This window comes from Peromyscus maniculatus, chromosome 11 (assembly GCF_049852395.1).
Source record: "Peromyscus maniculatus bairdii isolate BWxNUB_F1_BW_parent chromosome 11, HU_Pman_BW_mat_3.1, whole genome shotgun sequence".
Classification (NCBI taxonomy): domain Eukaryota; kingdom Metazoa; phylum Chordata; class Mammalia; order Rodentia; family Cricetidae; genus Peromyscus; species Peromyscus maniculatus.
Window position 1 is genome coordinate 88,640,245 of NC_134862.1, and position 22,237 is coordinate 88,662,481.

Genomic DNA, 22,237 nt, shown 5'->3' on the forward strand with positions numbered 1-22,237 from the left:
TCAGATGGTTATAGCTGCAGGGTTGGTGCTGGCTTCTCTATTTTATTCCATCAGCTAAGGATGGCACTTGACCTGGCCGGTCTGTGTCAACCTGACACAAGCTGGAGTCATCTGAAAGGGGGGAGCCTCAATTGAGAAAATGTCTCCATAAGGTCCAGTTGTAGGGCATTTTCTTAATTAGTGATTTATGGGTGAGGGCCAATGCATTGTGGGTGGTACCATCCCTGGACTGGTGGTCCTGCGTTCTATTAGAAGTCAGGCTGAGCAAGCCATGAAGAGGAAGCCAGTAAGCAGTACCCCTCTGTGCCCTCTGCATCAGCTCCTGCCTCCAGGCTTCTGCCCTGCTTAAGTTCCTGCCCTGGCTTCCTTTCATGGACTACAGTGTGGAACTGTAAACTGAATAAATCCTTTCCTTCCAGACTTGCTTTGGTCATGGTGTTTTGTTACAACAATAGAAACCCTAACTAAGACAGTACTGTAGTATAATTTGAAGTAAGGCACTGTGAGACTTGCAGCATTGATTTTTGTTGAAGAATGTGTTTGTTTGCCATGCAAATTTCAACATTACCTTTTATTGCAAAACTGAAGTTTTTAATTTTAATGAAATTCTTTTTTTTAATCTTTTAATGATTTATTTTTAGTTTATGTGCTTTGATGTTTTGCCTGCATGTCCGTGTGAGGGTGTCGGTTCTGCTGGAACTGGAGTGACAGACAGGTGTGAGCTGCCATGTGGGTTCAGGGAATTGAACCTGGGTCCTTTGGAAGAGCAGCCAGTGCTCTTAACATTGAGCTACCTCTCCAGCTCCATGAAATTCTTATTATTAATTACATTCATGGATTAATGCCTTTAGTGATAGTGTATAATTGATTTTTCCACTATTGAAGCAATTCATGGTACAAGGTCTATTAGGTATGGATTGCCTTTCAAGATGTTTTTCTCTTCAGTTAATTAATATTTTGTTAGATAGTTTTACATACATACTCATGGAAAATGTTGACCCATAATTTTTTGTTTTCATCGTTTTCAAGCATTGATATTAGGGTTGCGATGAATTTAAGTAAGGAGTTGGGAGAGTGGGGTTTTTTTCCCTAATGTTTGGAAGCTTTTGTACAGCACTGCTTTTTTTTCTTAAATGTTCGATGGAATTTAATGGTACAGTAATGTGGACTTGGGTTTTTAATACTCAAAATTGATTAATGATGGTTATGGAGTTAGCCAGTTAGCTTTTTCTGTTTCAGTTAACATCAACTTTAGTATGATTTATTTTTCATGGAATATATTTGCTAACGTTTATCAAGTTTATTTTCATAAGGTTGTTTATAATATCCTTTTACTAATTTTGTAGAGTCCAAGGTGAGGGTCCTTCTTTCACATCATAGTTCATACTTTCTTTTTCTTGAGTTTTACTAGAGATTTTTCAATGCAACTAAATATCAAAGCTACTTTTTTCTGTATGAGTTGTCTCTCTGTGTGTATACACATGTACTCACATGCATGTTGTGTGTGCATTGTGTGTGAATGTGCACGTGTGCATGTCTGCACATGCATACAGAGGTCAGAGCAGGACTTGCCCTTTTCTTCAGATTTAGTTCACTGATTTGTCTTCTACCTTCTCAAGGTGAAACCTGGGTCTTTGCTTCTTCTTTTCCATTCCAGTTAAACACAGAAGCATAGATTGTGCTTCTAATGATGATTAGGTTCATCCCAAAGATTATTATTATCATTATTATTATTATTTTTTTTTGAGACAGGGTTTCTCTGTGTAGTCCTGGCTGTTCTGGCACTCACTCTGTAGAGCAGGCTGGCCTTGAACTCACATCATTCCACCTGCCTCTGCCTCCCGAGTGCTGGTATTAAAGGCGTGCACCACCACTGGCTGGCCTCCAAAGATTATTTTTTATTATCATTGATTTCAAAATGCTGTTTAAACTTCTTTTCAGGAGTTGTGAAGTTATATTCTTTGCTTTTAAAAGTTTGGCTGTTTGAGTTATATACAGTGAGATAATATACTCTTGATTTTTCTCTAATTTCATAATTTGCTTATGGTCAGAATGTGAACTGTTCTTAATGAACACTTCACATGCCCTTAAAAATAATACTTATTCTTCATTTATTTCTTCCTGTGTTTTACTAATGTCAGTGTGACTGACATAATCGATGCTGTTTATAAGATCTTCCATAATTTACTGATCATTTTAGTTCTGTCAGTCAATAAGGGCGTGCTTATTATTTCTTCCCTATAGTTGTATGTATCTCCTGATTTTGAGAACTGTTACAGCAGACACATGCACACTCAGAGTAGCTATGTCTTCCTGATGCTCATCAGTGTGGACTGCTTCTCTCTTATGTGAGGTGGTGTTTCCCCACTAGTCAGCTTTCCTATGGTTGGAACCCAGTCTTTTACAGTTGTATTTAAAGTGACTCTTTTGTAGATGCATACAGTTAGGTTTTGCAATTTTAATACATCCTGTTAATATCTGTACTTTTATTAGACTGTTTAGACTATGAGTATGAAAGTTAGAAAGGAAGAATTAGAATTAATCAATTACACAGTTTACAAATGTGGTATTGTTAGCACACTTCCCTTATCATGCTGGGCATTGAGCTCAGGGTCTTGTGCATGTCAGGCAACTCCACCAAACAACAAATCATCCCAGATGTGATTTTTTTTTTAATATATAAATCTAAGATTGAAGCGTGTTTCCTCACAGCAAAGGGTTACCCTTGTTGATCTGCATTCATTGGTTCATTGTCTGCTTTTGCCACACCTTCTGTACACTCCAGAAGGGAGGGGTTTTCTGTTTGCATTATTCCTAGAAAACAACATTGTTTCTAGGAAGGCCCTGTCTGCAGTCCCTTTTTTTAAAAAAAAAGATTTACTTATTATATATGTAGAAGAGGGTGCCAGATCTCATTACAGATGGTTGTGAGCCACCATGTGGGTGCTGGGAATTGAACTCAGGACCTCTGGAAGAGCAGTCAGTGCTCTCAACCTCTGAGCCATCTCTCCAGCCCCTACAGTCCCTTTTTAGGTGACCTTGTTTTCTGCAATTAAAACACCTAACATTTTGATGTTTCTTCAAACTTCTAGAAATCACCTCTCCTACCCAAGCATCACTATGGTCACGAGATTCAATATTGACTGTATCTGAGATCCATTCCTCTATGGGTGCTGATCTTGCCTTTAAAGGCCTAATTATATTGCCTTTTGCATTGTGAATTAGCATTTTCAAAAGCCAAAGATTCAATTATTATTTTTCTAGCATCTGAATTTGTTATCATTTTATTTACAGCTGAAGTCAATCTTTTTTTTTTTTTTTTTAAAAGAAGTCAAGTTTTCTTTGGGGCCCTGTATAACTTTAGTAAATAACTCAATTCTCTTTCTGACTTCTTCAGTTATGTCCAAAGCATTCAAAGTTGCTGCACAGCATAGAGCCAGGGTGTGGTCATCATATAGAGACTGTCTTTGTGCATCAGCATAATCGCCCTCTCCGAGAAGTCGGTTTTAGGAGATTTCAGTCCCTGTAACCCCACTTTGTTGTTCAAAGTGGTCCTAGCCTCATCTCTCCACCAGGTCCTCCACTGTAACTGAGGCCCAGGCTCCAAGACTGCTGTAACCAAGTCTCCAATCTCGTGGGACAATTCTTTTACTAGTTGACCATGAATTTAACATCTGTGTCACAAAGGTGAATACATACCATATGAGACTATTGCTTCCTTAAATCTCCTAAAATCTAACATTTCCACAGGAATACAATCAATTCTTATACAGCCTTGGGGATATCTGTCATCTGACAGTTGCTCTAAGGTGACTGGATAAATTAAGGTTGGTTGTTTGAAAACTTTGGGCTGTTACTTTCTAATTTTTTAATGTAATGCTGAGGTTGGTTCCCCTTTAAATTCCTCTATCTGGGTCTGATTATCTCTATGATCTATTTTAATAAGTTTTTCTAAGGCCTTTACCTTGGCACTCATATCAACCAACTTTTTTAGAGATTAACCAAGAATTATCAAACCAACAATAAGGATTATCAAAATGATAATTAACATTATGCCAATCCCAGCTAAGTTGATCATCCCTTCATTTAATTGTTCCATTTTTAAACCATCCATTGCATAATTGTGCAGAGACCTAATTCCTTCCATTTGTAATAGTGTCCCCCGCCCCTCTCTTTGAGACAGGGTTTATTTGTGTAGCCTTGGTGCCTGTCCTGGATCTCGCTCTGTACACCAGGCTGGCCTCGAACTCACAGAGATCCGCCTGGCTCTGCCTCCTGAGTGCTGGGGTTAAAGATGTGCACCACCACCACCCGGTGTGTTTCTCATTTTTTAATGTGGGAAAAAAAACTCTTTCTTTTACCTAATTCCCTTCTTTAAGACTTCCCAGTTGTCTCACCCAATCTGCTGAGGATGATGGTGAATTGTGAGGCTGACTGCTGCTGCGTAGAACAGTAGAAGCCCGAGTGGATGTCAAGGCAGCTACCTAGTGTGGCAGCAGCCTTAGGAGGGGGTCCAGGGAAAGCCCACAACCCTCTGGGAGAGAAGAAGCCACAGGGCCAGCAATGGACATGGGGGATGTGTGAAAGCGGCAAACTTCCACTGCGTTTGAAGCCCAGGGGCCTGTGGAGTCGGTTGCAGAGAGGCTGCAACAGACCAATCCCAGATTTGTTCAGAGGCTTGGGGAAAAAAGGAAGGAAAACCTAGCCAGTAGGTCAGTGACTCCAGCAGGAGCCCCTGTGCAGCTCCGGCCTGTGCTGGTGGCTGCAACGCCACAGGCAATTGGCTTTTTCATGAATTTGTGCTCTAAAAGTTGGACCCTAGATGAAGTATGAATCTATTTAGTCTTAATTAACAAAAACTGGAGTCAGCAACTGACTGTACCAGGCTTTGCTGACTCCCCATGGGAGGCCTTACCTTTTTGGAGGAGGGATGGGCAGGAGGAGGGAAGAGAGGGGGATCTGTGGTTGGTATGTAAAATGAATAAAAAATTTCTTAATTAAAAAACAAAAAATCCCAGAGTTAGATATCGAGAGTGAAAGCTGAAAGATCAGAGAAGCAGAGCAGCCAGCCATTAGAGAGTTCTTATCTCTAAGAATCCTCAGACTAAATGGGGGAGATCCTGTTTCTATGAATCCTCAGACTGAATTGGTCGAAGATCCTGTCTCCACCCACTTTATATTCCTGTCTCCACCTCCCTAGTGCTGGGATCAAGGACATGAGATCCCAAGTGCTAGGATCAAAGGTGTGAGCCACCACAGCCCAGCTCTGTTTCTCTTTTAGACTGATTTGATCTTGTATAGCTCAATGTGGCCTTGAACTCCTGATCTTCCTGTTTCCTCCTCCCAAGTGCTGGGATTAAGGGTGTGAGGCACCACTGTCTGGCCTCTATGGTTAACTAGTGGCAAGATCTGCCCTCTGATCTTTAGGCAAGCTGTGTTTGTCAGAACACAAACAGAATATCATACAACATAAGATAGTAATGAAGCATATTAAAAATACAAGAGATACTTCACTAAAAAATATATGTAGAAATAATTAACATATATAGGCAACTACAGAAGATAGAAGAGGAAAGTCATATAAAAGAGCCTTGCAGTTTGAGGTGAATTTATCTGCAAGTTCTCTGAATCATCTTAACCTCACTGGGTAGCAGAGGAGGGACCAAGTGCCCAGCCCACTCTATGAGGCTAGAGTAACCACCCTTGTTCTAAAACCTGACAGTATGTTGGGTGAAGGAAGCTACACAGGAAGGACGACATCTCACCAGTCAAGGAACTGACTGTCTCTTTTGGGAAGGTAGAGTTTTAGCACTCACAGGAGCATTTCCGGGTTGCAGTGCACATGGAAGTGTTTCTGGGCTGTTCTCATAGGAGTATTCCTGGGTTATAGTGCAATCTTGGAACCTTTCTGGTTTGCTGCAAGATTGTATTTCTTGGTTTGGGTTTCATTCATTGTGCACTTTATAATTGTGTCTTAATTCTCTGTGTGTGTGTGTGTGTGTATATATATATATATTTAAAATTTTATATCTATCTGTTAAAATTATAAAAGTTCTAAATTTTAAATTTTTTTCTATTTTACTGAAAACAGGTTTTTCATAAAATATATTCTGATTATGATTCTCCTCCCCCAACTCCTCCGAGATCCTCTCCACCTCCCCTCCTATCTGAATCCACATCTTTGTGACTCTAATTAGAAAACAACAGGCATATAAATAATAATAATGATGATGATGATGTAAGATCAAATCAGTCAAACAAACAGAAGAAAAAGCCAACGAAAACGCCTGAGAAACACATAGGTGCGGAGACACACATTCACACACAAGGGAACCCCGTACAAACACACAACCGAAGCCATGACAGTTATGCAAAGGAATAGTAAGGTTTCAAACAAAAAACCCCTGACAAGACATTGTGAGATAAAGAACCTCCAAAAGTGTTTCTGTTGGCCATACACAGACCTTTTCAGTTTCTTGGGGTTCCATTTATTAGTTGTTAGTCTTGGTGCCTGTGCTATCAGTGTTCTGTTCAGAACAGCCTTTCCTGTGCCAGTGAGTTCAGGACTATTCCCTGCTTTCTCTTCTGTCAGACCCAGTGTATCTGGTCTTACTTTGAGGTCTTTGATCCCCTTGCAGTTAAGTTTGTGCAGGGTGCTATGGAATAGGCCCACTTGCATTCTTCTGCATGTGCCCATCCAATTTAACCAGCACTGTTTGTTAACGATGCGGTCTTTTTGCAGTGTGTGTTTCTGGCTTCTTTATCAAAAATTAGCTGTCTGTAGGTTTGTGGATTTATATCTTGGTTTTCAGTTTAATTCCATTGATCAATGTGTCTGTTTTTGTGCCAATACCATGCTGTTTTTATTACTATAACTCTGGAGTACAATTTGAGATGGGGATGGTGATACCTCTAGGAGTTCTTTTATTATCCAGAATTGTTTTAGTTCTCTGTGTGTGTGTGTGTTTATATGTGTGTGTGTTTCCATATGAAGCTGAAAATTGTCCTTTCAAGTTCTGTGAAGAATTGTGTTGGGATTTTAATGGGGATAGTATTGAATCTGTAGATTGCTTTTGGCAAGATGGCCATTTTTACTTTATTGATCTATCTATCCATAAGATAGGAGTTCTTTAAAATCTTCTGATATCTTCAATTTCATAAAATTCTTATTATTTAAGTTTTTCACTTGCTTGGTTAGAGTTTCCCCAAGATATTTTATGTTATTTGAGGCTATTGTGAAAGGTATTGTTTTCCTGATTTCTTTCTTGGTCCATGTATATTTGTATATAGGAAGGCTATTGATTTCTGTGTATTAATTTTGTCACCTGCTATTTTTCTAAAAGTGGTTATGAACTGTTGTAGCTGGAAGGTTTCTCTGGTCCTGCCTGGCCCTGTGGTCCCACAGCTGCTTATAAAATAACCATTCAGAGGCTTATATTAATTACCAATTGTATGGCCTATGGCAGGCTTCTTGCTAGCTAGTTCTTATAACTTAACCCATTTCTATTGATCTATGTTTTGCCACATGGCCGTTTCATTACCGGTCTGCTGGCATCTTAATTCTCCTTAGGTGGTGCCTGGTATCGCTCTCTTCTCTCCTTTCTTCTCTTTGTGTATCTGCTTGGATTTCCCACCTGCCTCTAAGGTGCCTTACCATAGGCCAATGCAACTTTATTTATCAACTAATTAGAGCAACACATCTTCACAGCATACAGAAAGACATCCCACAGCAAACTGTACGATTTTCCTGGTGGAATTTTTAGGGTCGCTTATGTGCACAATCAGATCATCTGTAAATAAAGATACTTTGGCTCCTCCCTTTCTATTTTGTATCCCCTTGATCTTCTTCAGTTGTCTTATTGCTCTAGCTAAGATTTCAAGTAGTACTGTATGGAGAGAGTGGACATCCTTGTCTTGTTCCTGATTTTAGTAGAAATACTGTGAGTTTCTCTCCATGTATAATGATACTGGCTGTAGGCTTGCTGTAAATTTTCTTTATTATGTTGAGGTATGTCCTTGTATGCCTAGACTCTCCAGGACTTTTGTCATGAAGGGGTGTTGATTTTGTCAAGGGCCTTTTCTGCATCTACTGAGATGATCATGTGGTTATTGTCTTCAGTCTGTTTATATGGTGGATTACATTTATTAATTTATTAATTGAACTATCCTTGCATCTCTGGGATGAAGCCTACTTGATTGTGGTAGATGATCATTTTGATGTATTCTTGGATTCAGTTTGCAAGTATTTTATTGAGAACGTTTGCATCTATGTTCATAAGAGAAGTTGGTCTGTAATTCTCTTTCTTTGTTGAGTCTTTATGTGGTTTACATATCAGGGTAACTGCCTCATAAAAAGTATTGAGCAATGTTTCTTCTGTTTCTGTTTTGTAGAATAATCTGAGTATTGACATTAATTCTTTGAAAGTCTGGTATAATTCTGTGCTAAAACCACCTGGCCCAGGGTTTTTCTTTGGTTGGCAGACTTTAGTTATTGCTTCTAGGGGCTATAGGTCTGCTTACATGGCTTATTTGATCTTGATTTAACTTTTGTAAGTGCTATATATCAAGAAAGTTATTCATTTCCTTTAGATTTTCCAGTTTGGTGGAGTACAGGTTTTTAAAATACATCCTTATGATTCTCTGGAGTTCCTCAGTGCCCTCTAATTTTGTTAATTTGCATCTTCTCTCTCCACCTTTTCATAAATTTGGCTAAGGCTTTGTCAGTCTTAGTGATTTTTCCCAGAGAACCAGCTCTTCGTTTCCGGGACCTTCGCTCTCCCTCCCCGACAACTCCATTCCCCACTCTCATCCGCAGCTTTGTTGCTGACCTTCTGCTTTGTTTCCTTTCCTCTCTGCTCCCATCCCCAGGGTCTACACAGATCCTGGCACACCCAGCTCTCCTTCATATGTGGACTCTCTCAGCTCCCACCCCCTGTTTGTTTGTAGTGTCAGCTCCCAGTACCTAGAAACATTTTCTATCCAGGACCCCCAGCGGCCACACCTGGCAGGATCTCAGAAGCATTCCCTACCAGGAAACCCAAAGCCACCAAACTTTGTTAATAACCAGAGAAAGCAACAGAAACCAAGGAACAAACACCCACCCACAAAAGACAAGACTTGATGAATGACAATCATCCCAAATCCAGATGCTTCAAATTTACCATAAAAACACATTATCAGTCAAGGCAATATGTCTCTACTTGACCCAAACAACCCTTCTATAGTAGGTCCTGAGAAGTTCAATATAGCTAAAGCATAAGACAAGGACAGTAAAACCTCTATCATGAATATGTTCAAGTGCTGTGGGATGTCTTTCTATACGCTGTGAATATGTGTTGCTACCACTGGTTAACAAAGAAGCTGGTATAGCCAGGTGGGAAATCTAAGCAAAGATTTGGGGAGAAGAAAGGCAGAGTCAAAGAGATGCCATCCAGTCGCCCAAGGAGCAACATGCCAGCAGACTTGGTAACGCCACAGCTACATGGCAATGTATAGATTAACAGAAATCAGTTAATTTAAGATGAAAGAGCTAGCTAGCAAGAAGCCTGAGCCATTGACCAAACAGCTTGTAATTAGTATTAAGCCTTTGAGTGATTATTTTATAAGCAGCTGCTGCCTGGGCAACCCGGGCGGGACAGAGAAACTTCAGTCTACATTTAAAGAGGATATGGATAAATCCATTAATGAAATTTATGAAAACACAGACAGACAGCGGAATGAAATGAAGAAAACTGTTCAAGACATGAAAGCAGAAATGGAATCAATCAAACCCAAACTGAGGGAAATGTGGAAATGCAAAGTGTAGCAACTGAACAGGCACCTCAGAGGCAAGTCTTCCCAACAGAGTTCATGAGATAGAAGAGAGTCTCAGGTGTTAGAGACAAGACAGAAGAAATGGATACCTCGGTCAAAGAAAATGTCAAATCTGAAAAAAAAAGTCCAGGCACAAAACATGCAAGAAATCTGGGACACTATGAAAAGACCAAATCTATGAATAATAGGAGTAGAGGAAGGAGAAACCTAGGCCAAAGGTGCAGAAAATACTTCAACAAAATCAGAAGAAAATTTCCCCAGCATAAATAAGGCAATAGCTAAAAGGTACAAGATGCATACAGAACATCAAATAGACTGGACCAGAAAAATTCCTCATGACACTTAATAATTAAAACATTTAACGTACAGGACAAAGAAAGAAGATTATAAGCTGAATTTATTTTTAAAAAGCTATAATAAATCTGAAATGTGTTCATCTATCAAATTAGCTTTAAAATTTATTAAGTACTATTTATAAGGACTTGTGTGGAGAAGTAGATGCTCTCTTTGCCCCCCTTCTGTGTGTGTGTGTGTGTGTGTGTGTGTGTGTGTGTGTGTATGTGTGTGTGTGTGTGTGTGTGTGTGATGTGTATGATGTATGTACATGTTCAAGTGAGTGGGCATATAGAGGCCAGGATTCATATTGGATATTTTCCTCAATTATTCTCCACCTTACTTCGTGAGATAGGTTTCTCACTGCACTTGGAGTTTATTGATTCAATTTATCTTGTGGACAGTGAGCTCTAGGGATCCACCTGTTCCCACCTCCTTAGCTCTGGGATTACTGATTCTAGGATGTGTTGGGGTTTCCTAACTCAAGACCTTATGCTTGCTTGTGTGACAAGCCCTTTACCTAGGAGCTGTCTCCCCAGGCCTCCTCCTTTTTGCTGGTGCTGGAGATTAAATCCAAGGCCTTGCATATGTTAGGCTGTTGCTCTGTCATTGAGCTACATCAGTGGACCTGTTTTTATCTTTTAATTTTGAGACAGAATTTAATTAAGTTATCAGACTGGCTTTTAATGCAGTGTGTGGTATATGCTAGCTTTGAGCTTGCTACTGGAAAGCTTGGATTATAGGCTGCTTTTTAAGAAAACTTTGCTGCACAGTCTCAGAAATTAGTAAGTAAAGCAGATAAACACACCAACACTTAGAAGTGTTTCTTTTTTGAAGGCAAAACATTTTTATGAAAGTTATTTCACTCCATAATAAAATGATTGGTATAATAAAGCAGTGTTCTTTAAAAACAGTAAAAACTGGTTTTTCCCATGAGATTAGAAAGTAGTGTCATTGAATCAACTTAGTTTTCAGTAGTGGCTATCCACCTTTATTTTAAGTTACCCTGTTGGAATATATAGTCTACGTTAACACATTTCTACCTACTTTTAGAATTATTCTTTTACATGATTGCTGGTTAAACTTCTATTTAAAAAATTGGTGTTTATGCTACAGAACAGCACAGAGAGACTGTGCCCTTAGAGGACCAGCAGATTTAGTCACATCAGAAAGGACTTTCTTTATTTAATATGGTGTCTTCCATCTCTCCTCTTAACTCATTCCAGGTCTAGAAAGTAACTGCTTATTAAGAGGGACTGTGGACTTAAATCTCCCTTGTTGGGAATTCCATTTTATGCTTAGGAAAAGGCGAAGCCACATCCCTGAGCCTCTCACTCAGTTGTGCTCTGGAGTGATGTGCTGGCAGGGGGTGTTTGGAGCAGCAGGCACGGCTCAGAATGCTAGTGTGCAGGAAAGTCCTCATTAGGGAACTTCAAAGGTTGCTCTGCCTCGTCAGCAGTCTGGATTAGTCCTAGGAGGAGGCCAGAGGATAAGCCAGAAAAAGAACTTGTCTCATGTGAAATCAGCTCTAACTGTGTACACATGGTTTGGTCCAGTCCAGAGCGGCTGCTCCCGAAACCCCATCAGTCCTTGTGTAAGTCTTGACTGTTGTCTGACCTGCAGCAAACGGAACTGAAAACAGAGCCAGGAGCTGTGGTGCACACCTTTCATTCCAGCCCCAAGGAGGCTGAGGCAGGAGAGTTTGAGACCAGCTGGATTTTCGTTCGGAGACTGTGGGGATGGTATATGGGGGCCAGGAATTACCATTTCCATTACCATGCTAATAACCCAACTTGTCTTATTTAAGTAGAAATGCTTGGAAATCTGGTTTTAGGGCTATGGTAGGCCCAGACTCTTTCCAGACCTGGTGAATTCTAACTAGGATCTCCAATTCTACTGTATAGTAGCTGTTTTCTCAGAAATCCCTTTATTACCCAGTTAGTTCCCCAGGAGCAGACAACCAGTCATCAGGAGTTGTCCATGGTATGGCCTCTTGACAGTTTGTTTATGTCATGTATACTTCAGATTTGAGCCACAGGAAGTCAGCATATACACAGGGTTCATCTACTAATTATTTACACACACACACACACACACACACACACACACACACTTGGATTTCTGCATTGGAAGGAATGCTGTAGATTCTGTCACCAGAAAGTTTATCATCTAGGAAGCAGTGTAGCTAGACTTAGAGATTTGACTGTACTCACAAGTATCTTTTTACCTCCATCCTCAGGATGTTGAGAGCCATTGAAATATTGCTCATATGTAATGTAAATAACTGTATACTGTATCAGTAACTGCTTGCTCTATAAATAAAAAGTTTATTTTTAGCTCATAGTTTGGAGACTGAAAATCTAAGATCAAGCTGTTCAGTTTCTGGTAGTGTTTTGGCTGTATCACAGATGGAAGGAAAAAGGACCAGGTGTGTGGGTGTGTGCGTGCTCATGCATGTGTGGTATAGCTTTATAGTAACCCACTATTGAGAGAAATAACTATATATAAGACCATCGTTCATCTCTTCCATAGATGGTGCCCGTTGCCTCAAAAGTCGTAATGAGCTATCATCTTAGAAGGGCTAGTACCAGAATAGCATACAATTTGCAAACTTTCCATGGATGTAGAGAGAGAAGTCATTGACACATTTGGTATGAATTGATTAGTATAGCTGATGGGTGATATTGAGCTGCATGCTGTGAATGTGTTGCTCTGATTGGTTGATAAATAGAATGCTGATTGGCCAATAGCCAGGTGGGAAGTATAGGTGGGATAAGCAGACAAGAATTCTGGGAAGAGGAAGGCTGAGTAAGGAGTTGCCAGCCAGACACAGAGGAAGCAAGATGTGAAGGCAGACTGAGAAAAGGTACCAAGCCACGTGGCTAAACATAAATAGGAATTATAGGTTAGTTTAAATGTAAGAGCTAGTCTGTAATAATCTTGAGCTAATGGCCATACAGTTTGTAAATAATATAAGCCTCTGTGTGTTTACTTGGGCCCATCTGAGTGGCTGGGACCAGCAGGTGAGAGAGATTTGTCCTGACTGCGGGCCAGGCCGGACACAGGAGAAAACTTTTAGCTATATATAGCCATTACTAAAAACAATTTGGAGGTTCCTCAAAAAAACTAGAAATGGAATTGTTACACTATCCAGCAATCCCATTTGATATTTATGTAAAGGAAATGTAATCAACATACTACAGAGATGCCTGTATTCCAGTGTTTATTGCAGCATGTTCACAGTACTCAAGATCTGGACCCAACTGATAGATGAATAATTAAAGAAGATGTCTCACACACGCGCGCGCGCGCGCGCGCGCGCGCACACACACACACACACACACACACACACACGATGTTATCAGACATAAGAATAATGAAATGCTGTCATTTGTGGCAACGTGGATGGAACTTGAGGACAATGTGCTTAGTGAAATACACCAGGCACAGAAAAACATTGTTCCCAGTCATTTGTGGAAGCTGAAAAGGTTCAGTTCATGGAATGGGAAAGACAGGGAGAAAAAGGGGAGAGGAAAGGGGAGAAATAGTGGTCACTAAAGTGGGAGAATGGGAGGGTAGAGAATCCAAAGGTGGCTGGGTAGGAGCAATTAGTCTGTAGTACACTAGGGTGACTGTAGTCCACCACAGTTTACCACATCTTTCAAAACCACTAACTAAAACGTGTAGAATTGTTGCATGTCATAGGTCTTAGAAATGCTAGTTGCAGCATTAACTACCATTTACTAGTACATAGATATGCTGGTTGTTTTGCTGTTGTTGTTTATGGGTTTTACAACCCGTTACCATTGTAAATCTGCTTATTAGGCTTAGAAGAGTTTTTTCTATTTGGTTCAACTTTGGATGTTACCAGTTCTTATTTCCCTTTCCTACCTGCATTATGATCACCAAAGGGAGAATTCTGTCTTGCCAGAAGCTTCCATGGCTAAAGCTGACTTGCAGGTCTGCTAGTTCTTTAGTGTTCCTGCACACCTGCTGGTTTGGTTTTGCTTAGTTCTTCTCTGGCAGCTTCCCTGGGTTCTACATTGACGATGTTCCTGGCATCTGTCTAATCTCACACTGTCAGGAGTAGAGCGGTGCTCATGCTCTCTCCTTCCTTTGCGTGAATTTTAAAACCAGCTTGTTGATTAAAAATGGGTCTCTTTCATTGGGATAATATCAGATCAACCAGAGAACGTGTACACGCCCTTCCTTGGATTGATCACAGTATGATTTATAACTTCAGAAGAGAGATGGGAACTTTTCGTATACTTTTTGCTCTTAAATCTAGGGCCTCATTCATCTTAGTTGTGTTCTTTTTACTTTTTACTTTGACTCAAGGTCTCACAAAGCTGCCCACCCAAGCTTTAAACTCACTTTGTAACTCAGATAATCTGCCTGTGTCAGCTTCTTGAATAGCTGGGATTACAGGCCAGTGCTAAAAAAAAAAAAGCTAGGTTTGCCAGTTTCCAATTATTATACTAGTTTAAAGAATGTTTTAATTCATTCTTTGATGATTTCATGTATTTTGATCGTATTTTCCCCTCCCCCAACTTCTTCCAGAGCATTCCCCACTTTCTTACCCACCCAACTTCATGTTCTTTCTCTCTTGAAAAGAAAAAAAATCTAAAATCAAACCAAAACACAAACAAAAAAATGGAGTCAGATTTGCATTGGCAAACTACTCACGAGCAATGGGCCTGCATGGAAGGAAGCTGATTTCCCTCTGCCAGCAGCTATCAGTACAAATAATTTCTTGGCTAGGGGTGGGACGTCGTGCCCACTTTTCTTCCTCCATGCTGAGATTTTGTCTGGCTTGAGCTTGTGCATCCTATTACAATTTTTGTGAATTAATTTTTGTATCTGCTCTACTGTATCTGGAAAATGCTGTCGTTGAAGTCATCTACCAGTCTTCCCTCCCCCTCTGCTTAGCTCCCATTCAATACTGAGCACTTCAAAGTTCTCACTTTCTGCACCTTGGCCAATTGTGGGTCTGTGTGCTAATTACCATCTTACCAAAAAGAAGCAGCTTCTCTGATGAGGGTTGGGTACACACACTGGGTATAGCCGTATGTCATTAGGAGTCATTTTATTGCTGTGTTCATTTATCAGAATAACAGTAATGGGTTTCTCTCTAGACATGATCTCTCTAGTCTCAGGTTCTTAGCCTCACTAACAGTGTCAGGTATGGGTTATGTTTCATGGAGTAGGCCTGAATCCAAGTTTTGGAAAGTGTTAGTTAATCCCATTATTGTATCAGTAGTATATCTTGCAGGCAGGTTGCTATTGTTATTGTAGTTCACAGGGTTTATAACTGGGTGAAATTGATGATTACTTTCCTTCTCCAGTAGCTTATAACACCTTCCAGCAATGAATGCTAGCCAGGAGAGGTGAAGCTTCTAGTTAGTACAGGCTCATTGTCTTCATGCTTTCTACCAGAGTTGTGTGGTGTCTTCAGCAGTAGTTGTGTGTGGGTAACCAGTAGCATTGCTAATAGCCTGTAAATGTTTGAGGGGTAGTAGTCTATGGATCCCTTTGATCAACTACTTAAAAAGATGTAACCATTTCCCGGAACTGGGGGTTTTATTTCGTAGCATGTGATTTCTAGTTGGGGTATTGTCTTCCCATTATATGCTAACTCCATTTAAACTTCTTTTATATACTTCAGGAAGCTTCTACAGTAGAAGGTTCCCATATGGCTTTTCAAAAAGCCTTTATTGTTAGTTATTCTTCCCTATACTGCCCCCTTTTCTGACCTTCCATTTACCACCCTTTTTAATCTTCCTGTTGTAATTTTCTCTTTATCCTTTTATAACAGTGTATTCTTTTCTCCTTCCTTGGAAGACACCCCACCCCCACCCCAGTCCTTTACTAATTATAACCTCTGTGGATATTCTGAATGAAACACACATATCTAAAGCATAAACACTAACATCCACATAGAAGGAAAAACATGCACTGTTCATCTATCTGGGACTGGGTTACTTCACTCAGGATTATTGTTTCTGATTCTATTTACCTGAAAATTTCATAATTTCGTTTTTCATAACAGCCAAATAATATTTCATTGTATAAATATACTACTTTTTCCTTATCCATTCGTGAGTTGACAGGTGTCTTAGCTGTTTCCAATTTCTGGCTATTATAAAAAGAACAGCAGTAAACATGGATAAGCAGGTATCTCTGTGGTAAGATGTAGAGTCCTTTGGATATGTGCCCAAGAGTGGTATAGCTGGATTGGGAGCTTTTTTGAGGAACCTCCAAACTGATTTCTATAGGCTGTCTTAATTACTTTTCTGTCGTATGATCAAGGCAACTTATAAAAGAAAGTGTTTAATTTGGGGCTTACAGTTTCAGAGGTTAGAACAGTTCATGACCATCATGTCAAGGAGCATGGCAGCAGCCAGGCATGGCATGGTCCTTGTTCAGTAGCTGAGAGTTTACGTCTTGAGACACAACCATAAGGCAGAGAGCTAACTGGAAGTGGTGTGGGTTTTTGAAACACACATCCTTCAACAAGGGCTGCACCTCCTAATCCTTCTCAAACAGTTCCACCATCTGGGGACCAAGTGTTCGAACATAAGCACCCATGGGGACATTCTCATCCAAACCATCACAGTGCGGAGCCTGTGCCAGTTTGCACTCCACCAGCACTGAGGGTTCCACTTCTCCACAGCCGCACCGGCATCTGCTGTCATTTGTTTTGTTAGTCTTGGCCATTCTGATGGGCTAGATGAAATCTCAAAATAGTTTGAGTTTGCATGTCCCCGATGACTTAGGATGTTGAACATTTTAAATGCTTTTCAACCAGTTGTGTTTCATCTTTTGAGAACTTTCCGTGGAGTGCTATAATCCATTTTTAATCGGGTTATATGTTTTTTTGAAATTCAGTTTTTTAGTTCTTTGTATATGCTATGTACTCACCTTATTAGATATATAATTGGTAGATTTTCCCCCATCCTGTAGGCTGCCTTTTTACTCAAATTGATGGCGTCTTTTGCTGTACAATACATTTTTGGTTTTATGAGGTCCCATTTATTATTTGTTAGTCTTAATGCCTATTCAGAAAGTCTATTACTTGGCCAATGAGTTCAGGGATATTCTCTACTTTCTCTTACATCAGACTCAAGGTATCCAGTATTATGTTGAGGTCTTTAATCCATTTGTGATTGAGTTTTATGCAGGGAGTTAGATAAAAGTCTATTTTCATTTTTCTAACATGGAGCTGTCCAGTTTGACCAGTACCAATTGTTGAAGATGCTGGTTTTTTTTTCCAGTGTATATTTTTGGCTTTTTTGTTAGAAATCTGATAGCTGTATGTATGTGGACTTACGCCCAGGACTTCAGTTCTATTTCATTGATCAAAGTGTCTATTTTTAGGCCAGTATCATTCTGTTTTTATTGTTATAGCTCTGTAGTACAGCTTAAAATAAGGCATGGTGATACTTTCAGCTGTTCTTTTATTTAGAATTTTTTTGCTTTGTTTTTGTTTTTTTGTATTTCCATATGAAGTTTAAGATTTTATTTTCAATTTCTGTGAAGAATTGTGTTGGCATTTTGAAGAGGGTTGCATTGATTCTGAAGTTTTTGGTGTGATGGACAGCTTCACAATATCATTTTTACCAATCTGTGAGCATTTTTCTGATGATGTCTTCTTCAGATCTCTTAAAGTTTTAGTATACATATCTTTCACTTGCATAGTGAGTGAAAGTTATTTCAAGTTGTGCTATTTTATTTTTATTTTTTAGGTGAAAGGTGTTTCCCTGGTTTCTTGCTCAGTCCATTTGTCATTTGTATATAGAAAGGCTACTGATTTCTGTGTATTAATTTTGTATCCTGCTACTTTTCTGAAAGTGTTTATGAGCTGTAGGAATTTCCTGGTGGAATTTTTAGTGTCACTTATGTGCACAACCAGATCATCTGCAAATAAAGATACTTTGGCTCCTCCCTTTCTGGTTTGTATCCCCTTGATCTCCTTCAGTGTCTTAATGCTCTAGCTAAGACTTCAAGTAGTACTGTATGGAGAGAGTGGACATCCTTGTCTTGTTCTGATTTTAGTACAAATACTGTGAATTTCTTTCCATGTATCATGGTATTAGCCTGTAGGCTTGCTGTAAATTTTCTTTATTATGTTGAGGTATGTCCTTGTATACCTAGACTCTCCAGGACTTTTGTCATGAAGGGTGTTGATTTTGTGAAGGGCCTTTTCTGTATCTAATGAGATGATCATGTGGCTATTGTCTTTCAGTCTTGTTTTATGGTGGATTATACTTATTAATTTATTAATTGAACTTATCCTTGCATCTCTGGGATGAAGCTACTTGATTATGGTAGATGATCTTTTTGATGTATTCTTGGATTCAGTTTGCAAGTAATTTTATTGAGAATTTTTACCTTTATGTTTATAAGGGATATTAGTCTATATTTTTCTTTTTTGTTGTTTCTTTGTGTAGTGTTGTTATCTGGGTAATAGTGATTTCATAAAAGAATCTGGAAATGTTTCTTCCATTCCTGTTGACGTTAGTCATCTAGCCCTGTATTTTTTTTTTTAAGTTGAGAGATTTTTAATTATTGCTTTTATTTCATTAAGGGTTATGGGTCTGTTTAAATTCTTTATTTTATCTTGTTGATTTAACTTTGATTAGGTTTGTATATGTATTAAAAAATCCATTCATTTATTTTAAGTTTTCCAGTTTGGTAGAATACAGATTTTTAAAGTATTTTATTATGGTTCTCTGAATTTCCTCAGTGTCTGTTATAATCTCTTCCTTTCCATCTCTAATTTTATTAATTTGTATTCTCTCTTTTTGTTAATTTGGCTAAAGGTTTGTCAAGCTTGTTAATTCTTTTTCAAAGAATTAACTCAGTTTCATTGATTTTTAGTATTTATTCTCCATTTCCCTTTCATTAATTTCAGCCCTGAGTTTGATTATTTTTTCCTGTCTACTCTTTTTGGTGGTTGTTTATTTTTGTTTTTCTAAAGCTTTCAAGTGTATTATTAAGTTACAAATATATTTCCATCTTCTTTTATATAGGCACTTAATACTAAGAATTTTCTTTTTAGAACTCCTCTTATTTTCATAGATGTTGTGTTTACATTTTCATTCAGTTCTATACATTTTTAATTTCCTTTTTGATTTCCACATTGACTTAGTTTTCATTCATTAGTCAGTTGTTTAGTTTCAATTATTTTGTGTACTTTCTGCTGTTACTATTGTTGACACTCAGCTTTAATCCGTGATGGTCAGATAGGATGCAGGATGTTATTTAAATTTTCCTATATTTGTTGAGATTTGCTTTGTATCCTAATATGTGTTTAATTTTTGGAATAATTTCTATAGGTCGTTTAGAAGAAAGTATATTTTTCAGTGTTTGGGTGAATATTCTGTAGATGTTTATTACTTGTATTATTTAACTTCAGAGTTTATTTATTTAGTTTTTGTCTAGATGACCTTTCTATTGGTGAAAGCGAAGTATTGAAGTTACTCATTATCACTGTTAGGGTCAATATATGATTTTAGATGTAATAGTGCTTTTTTGAATTGGGGTTCTCTTGTTTTGGTGTACCGATATTTAGAATTGTAATATCCTCTTGGTGGATTTTTCCTTGAATGAGTATGTAGTGTATTTCCCTATCTCCTCATTAATTTTGGATTGAATTCTGTTTTGTTAGATACTGAAATAGCTATGCTTGCTTGCTTCAACTTGGTTCTGTTTGCTTGAAGTATCCTTTTTTCATCTTTTTTACTCTAAGGTGGTATCTGTTCTGATACTGAGGTGTGCTTCTTGGGAGACAGCAGAAAGAGGGACCCTGTTTCCTAATCCAGTCTATTAGTCTGCGTATTTGGGGGAACCAAGACCATTAGTATTGAGAGTTAGTGAACAGTGTTTAGTAATTCTCATTATTGTTGTTACATTCTTTAGGACTCTTTGGTCAACTGTTCTAGGATTACTTCTTTATTGCACCTTCTTCGATGTAGTTAACTATTTCCTTAGATTGATGCTTTCCTTCTGGTGGCCTCTGTACAGCTGGATTGGTGAACACAAATTCCATAAATTTGTGTTTATCATGAAACAGTTTTCTTTCTTTTTCAATTATGACTGATTCTTTGCTGGGTATGGTAGTCTGGGCTGACTCCTTCAGTCTCTTAGGGCTTGTAGTACACCAGTCCAGGCCCTTCTGGCTTTCAGAGATCCATTGGAAAGTCACATGTTATTCTAATGGGCTAGTTCTTTTAAGGGACCTGGTCTTTTCCTCTTGCAGCTTTTTAATATACTTTCTTTGTGCTATACATTTAATATTTGATTATTATGTATTGAAGGGAGTTATTTTCTTGTCTTATCTGTTTGGTGGTCTGTATATTTTGCATCGTGATAGGCTTCTCTTTTTTAAGACTGGGGAAATTTTCTTGTATGATTTCATTAAAAATATTTTTTGTGCCTTTCACTGGTGTTTCTCCCCCTTCCTCTATACCTATGTTGATAGATAGATAGGTAGGTAGGTAGGTAGATAGATAGATAGATCGATCGATCGATCGATAGATAGATAGATAGATAGATAGATATGGTCCTTTCTGAATATCTCGGATTTCTTGGATGTTTTGTTCTTGAATTTTTTTCATTTAACATTTTCTTTGACCACATGATCCATTTCTTCTACCTTGTCTTCAAGACCTGACATTCTCTTTGTGAGTCTCTTGGTGAGACTTTTCTCATAGTGTTTTGACTTCTTGAATTCATTTTGAATTTTATATCAGTTTGAGTTTTCCTTAGCAATTCTATTTTTTTGTTAAAATTCTATTTTTATATCTTAAATTGTTTTTATGAGTTTATTCTTTTGTGTTTTTATGGTCTTCATTAAGGCATCAGTTCATATGCTTTTTAAGGGCCATGAACATGCTCAGAATTGTTATTTTGGAATCTTTGCCTTGTGTTTCATCTGAATTGCTTTTCACATGGAATATGCCAGTCTGCATGTCAGTTTCTGGAGGAAGGCTATTGTCTTAGTTGTTCGTGTTTACAATGGCATCTATGCATCCCGAGTTAGGACACTGTGGTGTTTCTATGGTGTGAATATCTGGCCATGCCTCTGTTGGGTGAGTATCAGGTCTTTGTTTGCTATTGTCCCAGTCTGTCAATGGGACCAGTTGAATGATGCCTGATTTCCAGTCTTGGAGGCACTCTGAGTCTCAGGGTTTGTAGAACAGCTGGTAGATGAGCAACAAGTAGAGAGGGTCTGCCATTGCATGCAGTAGTCTCTCTCTCTGGGTGTCTGGGTTGGACTGACTCCATGACATCCAGGGACCTGCATGGGGAGGGTGACTGTGAGTAGGGCTGGCTGGTGGGCTGACCCCAGAAGGTCATTCTAGCACTTCCCTAAGCTGAAGTTCTGGTTCTGGTTCAGACTTCAGGCCAGTCCAGAGGATGCAGTGGGTGGCATCGCTACTAGTACTTACTTGTTTGTTGAGACAGAGTCTCATATAGCTCAGGTTGACCTCCAACTTTAAATGTAGCCAATTGATGGTCTTGAACTCCCCTCTGCCCCCCACCCCCACACAGAGTGCTGGAATAGAAAGGCATTACCGCCACCTCACTGGGCTTTTTTCAAGTCATTATTTTATATACTTTTAGTATGCAGCTATCCTTCTACCCCAAAGAGATAAAGCTTAGAGTCTTCACACTGAGCTCTTTACTTCCTTGAGTTTATGGATTCTTTAGCTTTAAATCTTTAGGCATTACTCTTACTTGCATAAAAATCCTGAAGTGTGTAATGGGCTGTAGTTTTTCCATTCTTGTGTCTCTGTCTAATCCTATTCTGCTCATCCTAGATTCATAGAATTCTTTAAAATATTGTTTTTGATCAACTGATGTTAGTCTTTTTGTTTTGTTTTGTATTATTATGGTTTATCCCTTTAAAATATATATTTTGTCATTTCCTGAGATTGAGGTGAGAAGTAAGTTAAAGCATTTACCTTCTCAAAACAGTCTATAAATAATAACTTAAAAGGAAAATACCAAAGTCAGTTTTCAGGCTTGCTTTTAACACTGGTGTTTTTACCCTCTGAGAACCCAGTCCTTCCCAGTTCTGAGTCTG

General features: G+C 38.8%; 1 protein-coding gene across 17 annotated transcripts in view; it reads left to right on the top strand.

The window, feature by feature from the left end:
- The window catches only part of Cdc42bpa (CDC42 binding protein kinase alpha), a 211,874-nt gene that overhangs the window by 44,205 nt on the left and 145,432 nt on the right, over window positions 1-22,237 (top strand). The gene's annotated exons all lie outside the window — the stretch shown is intronic.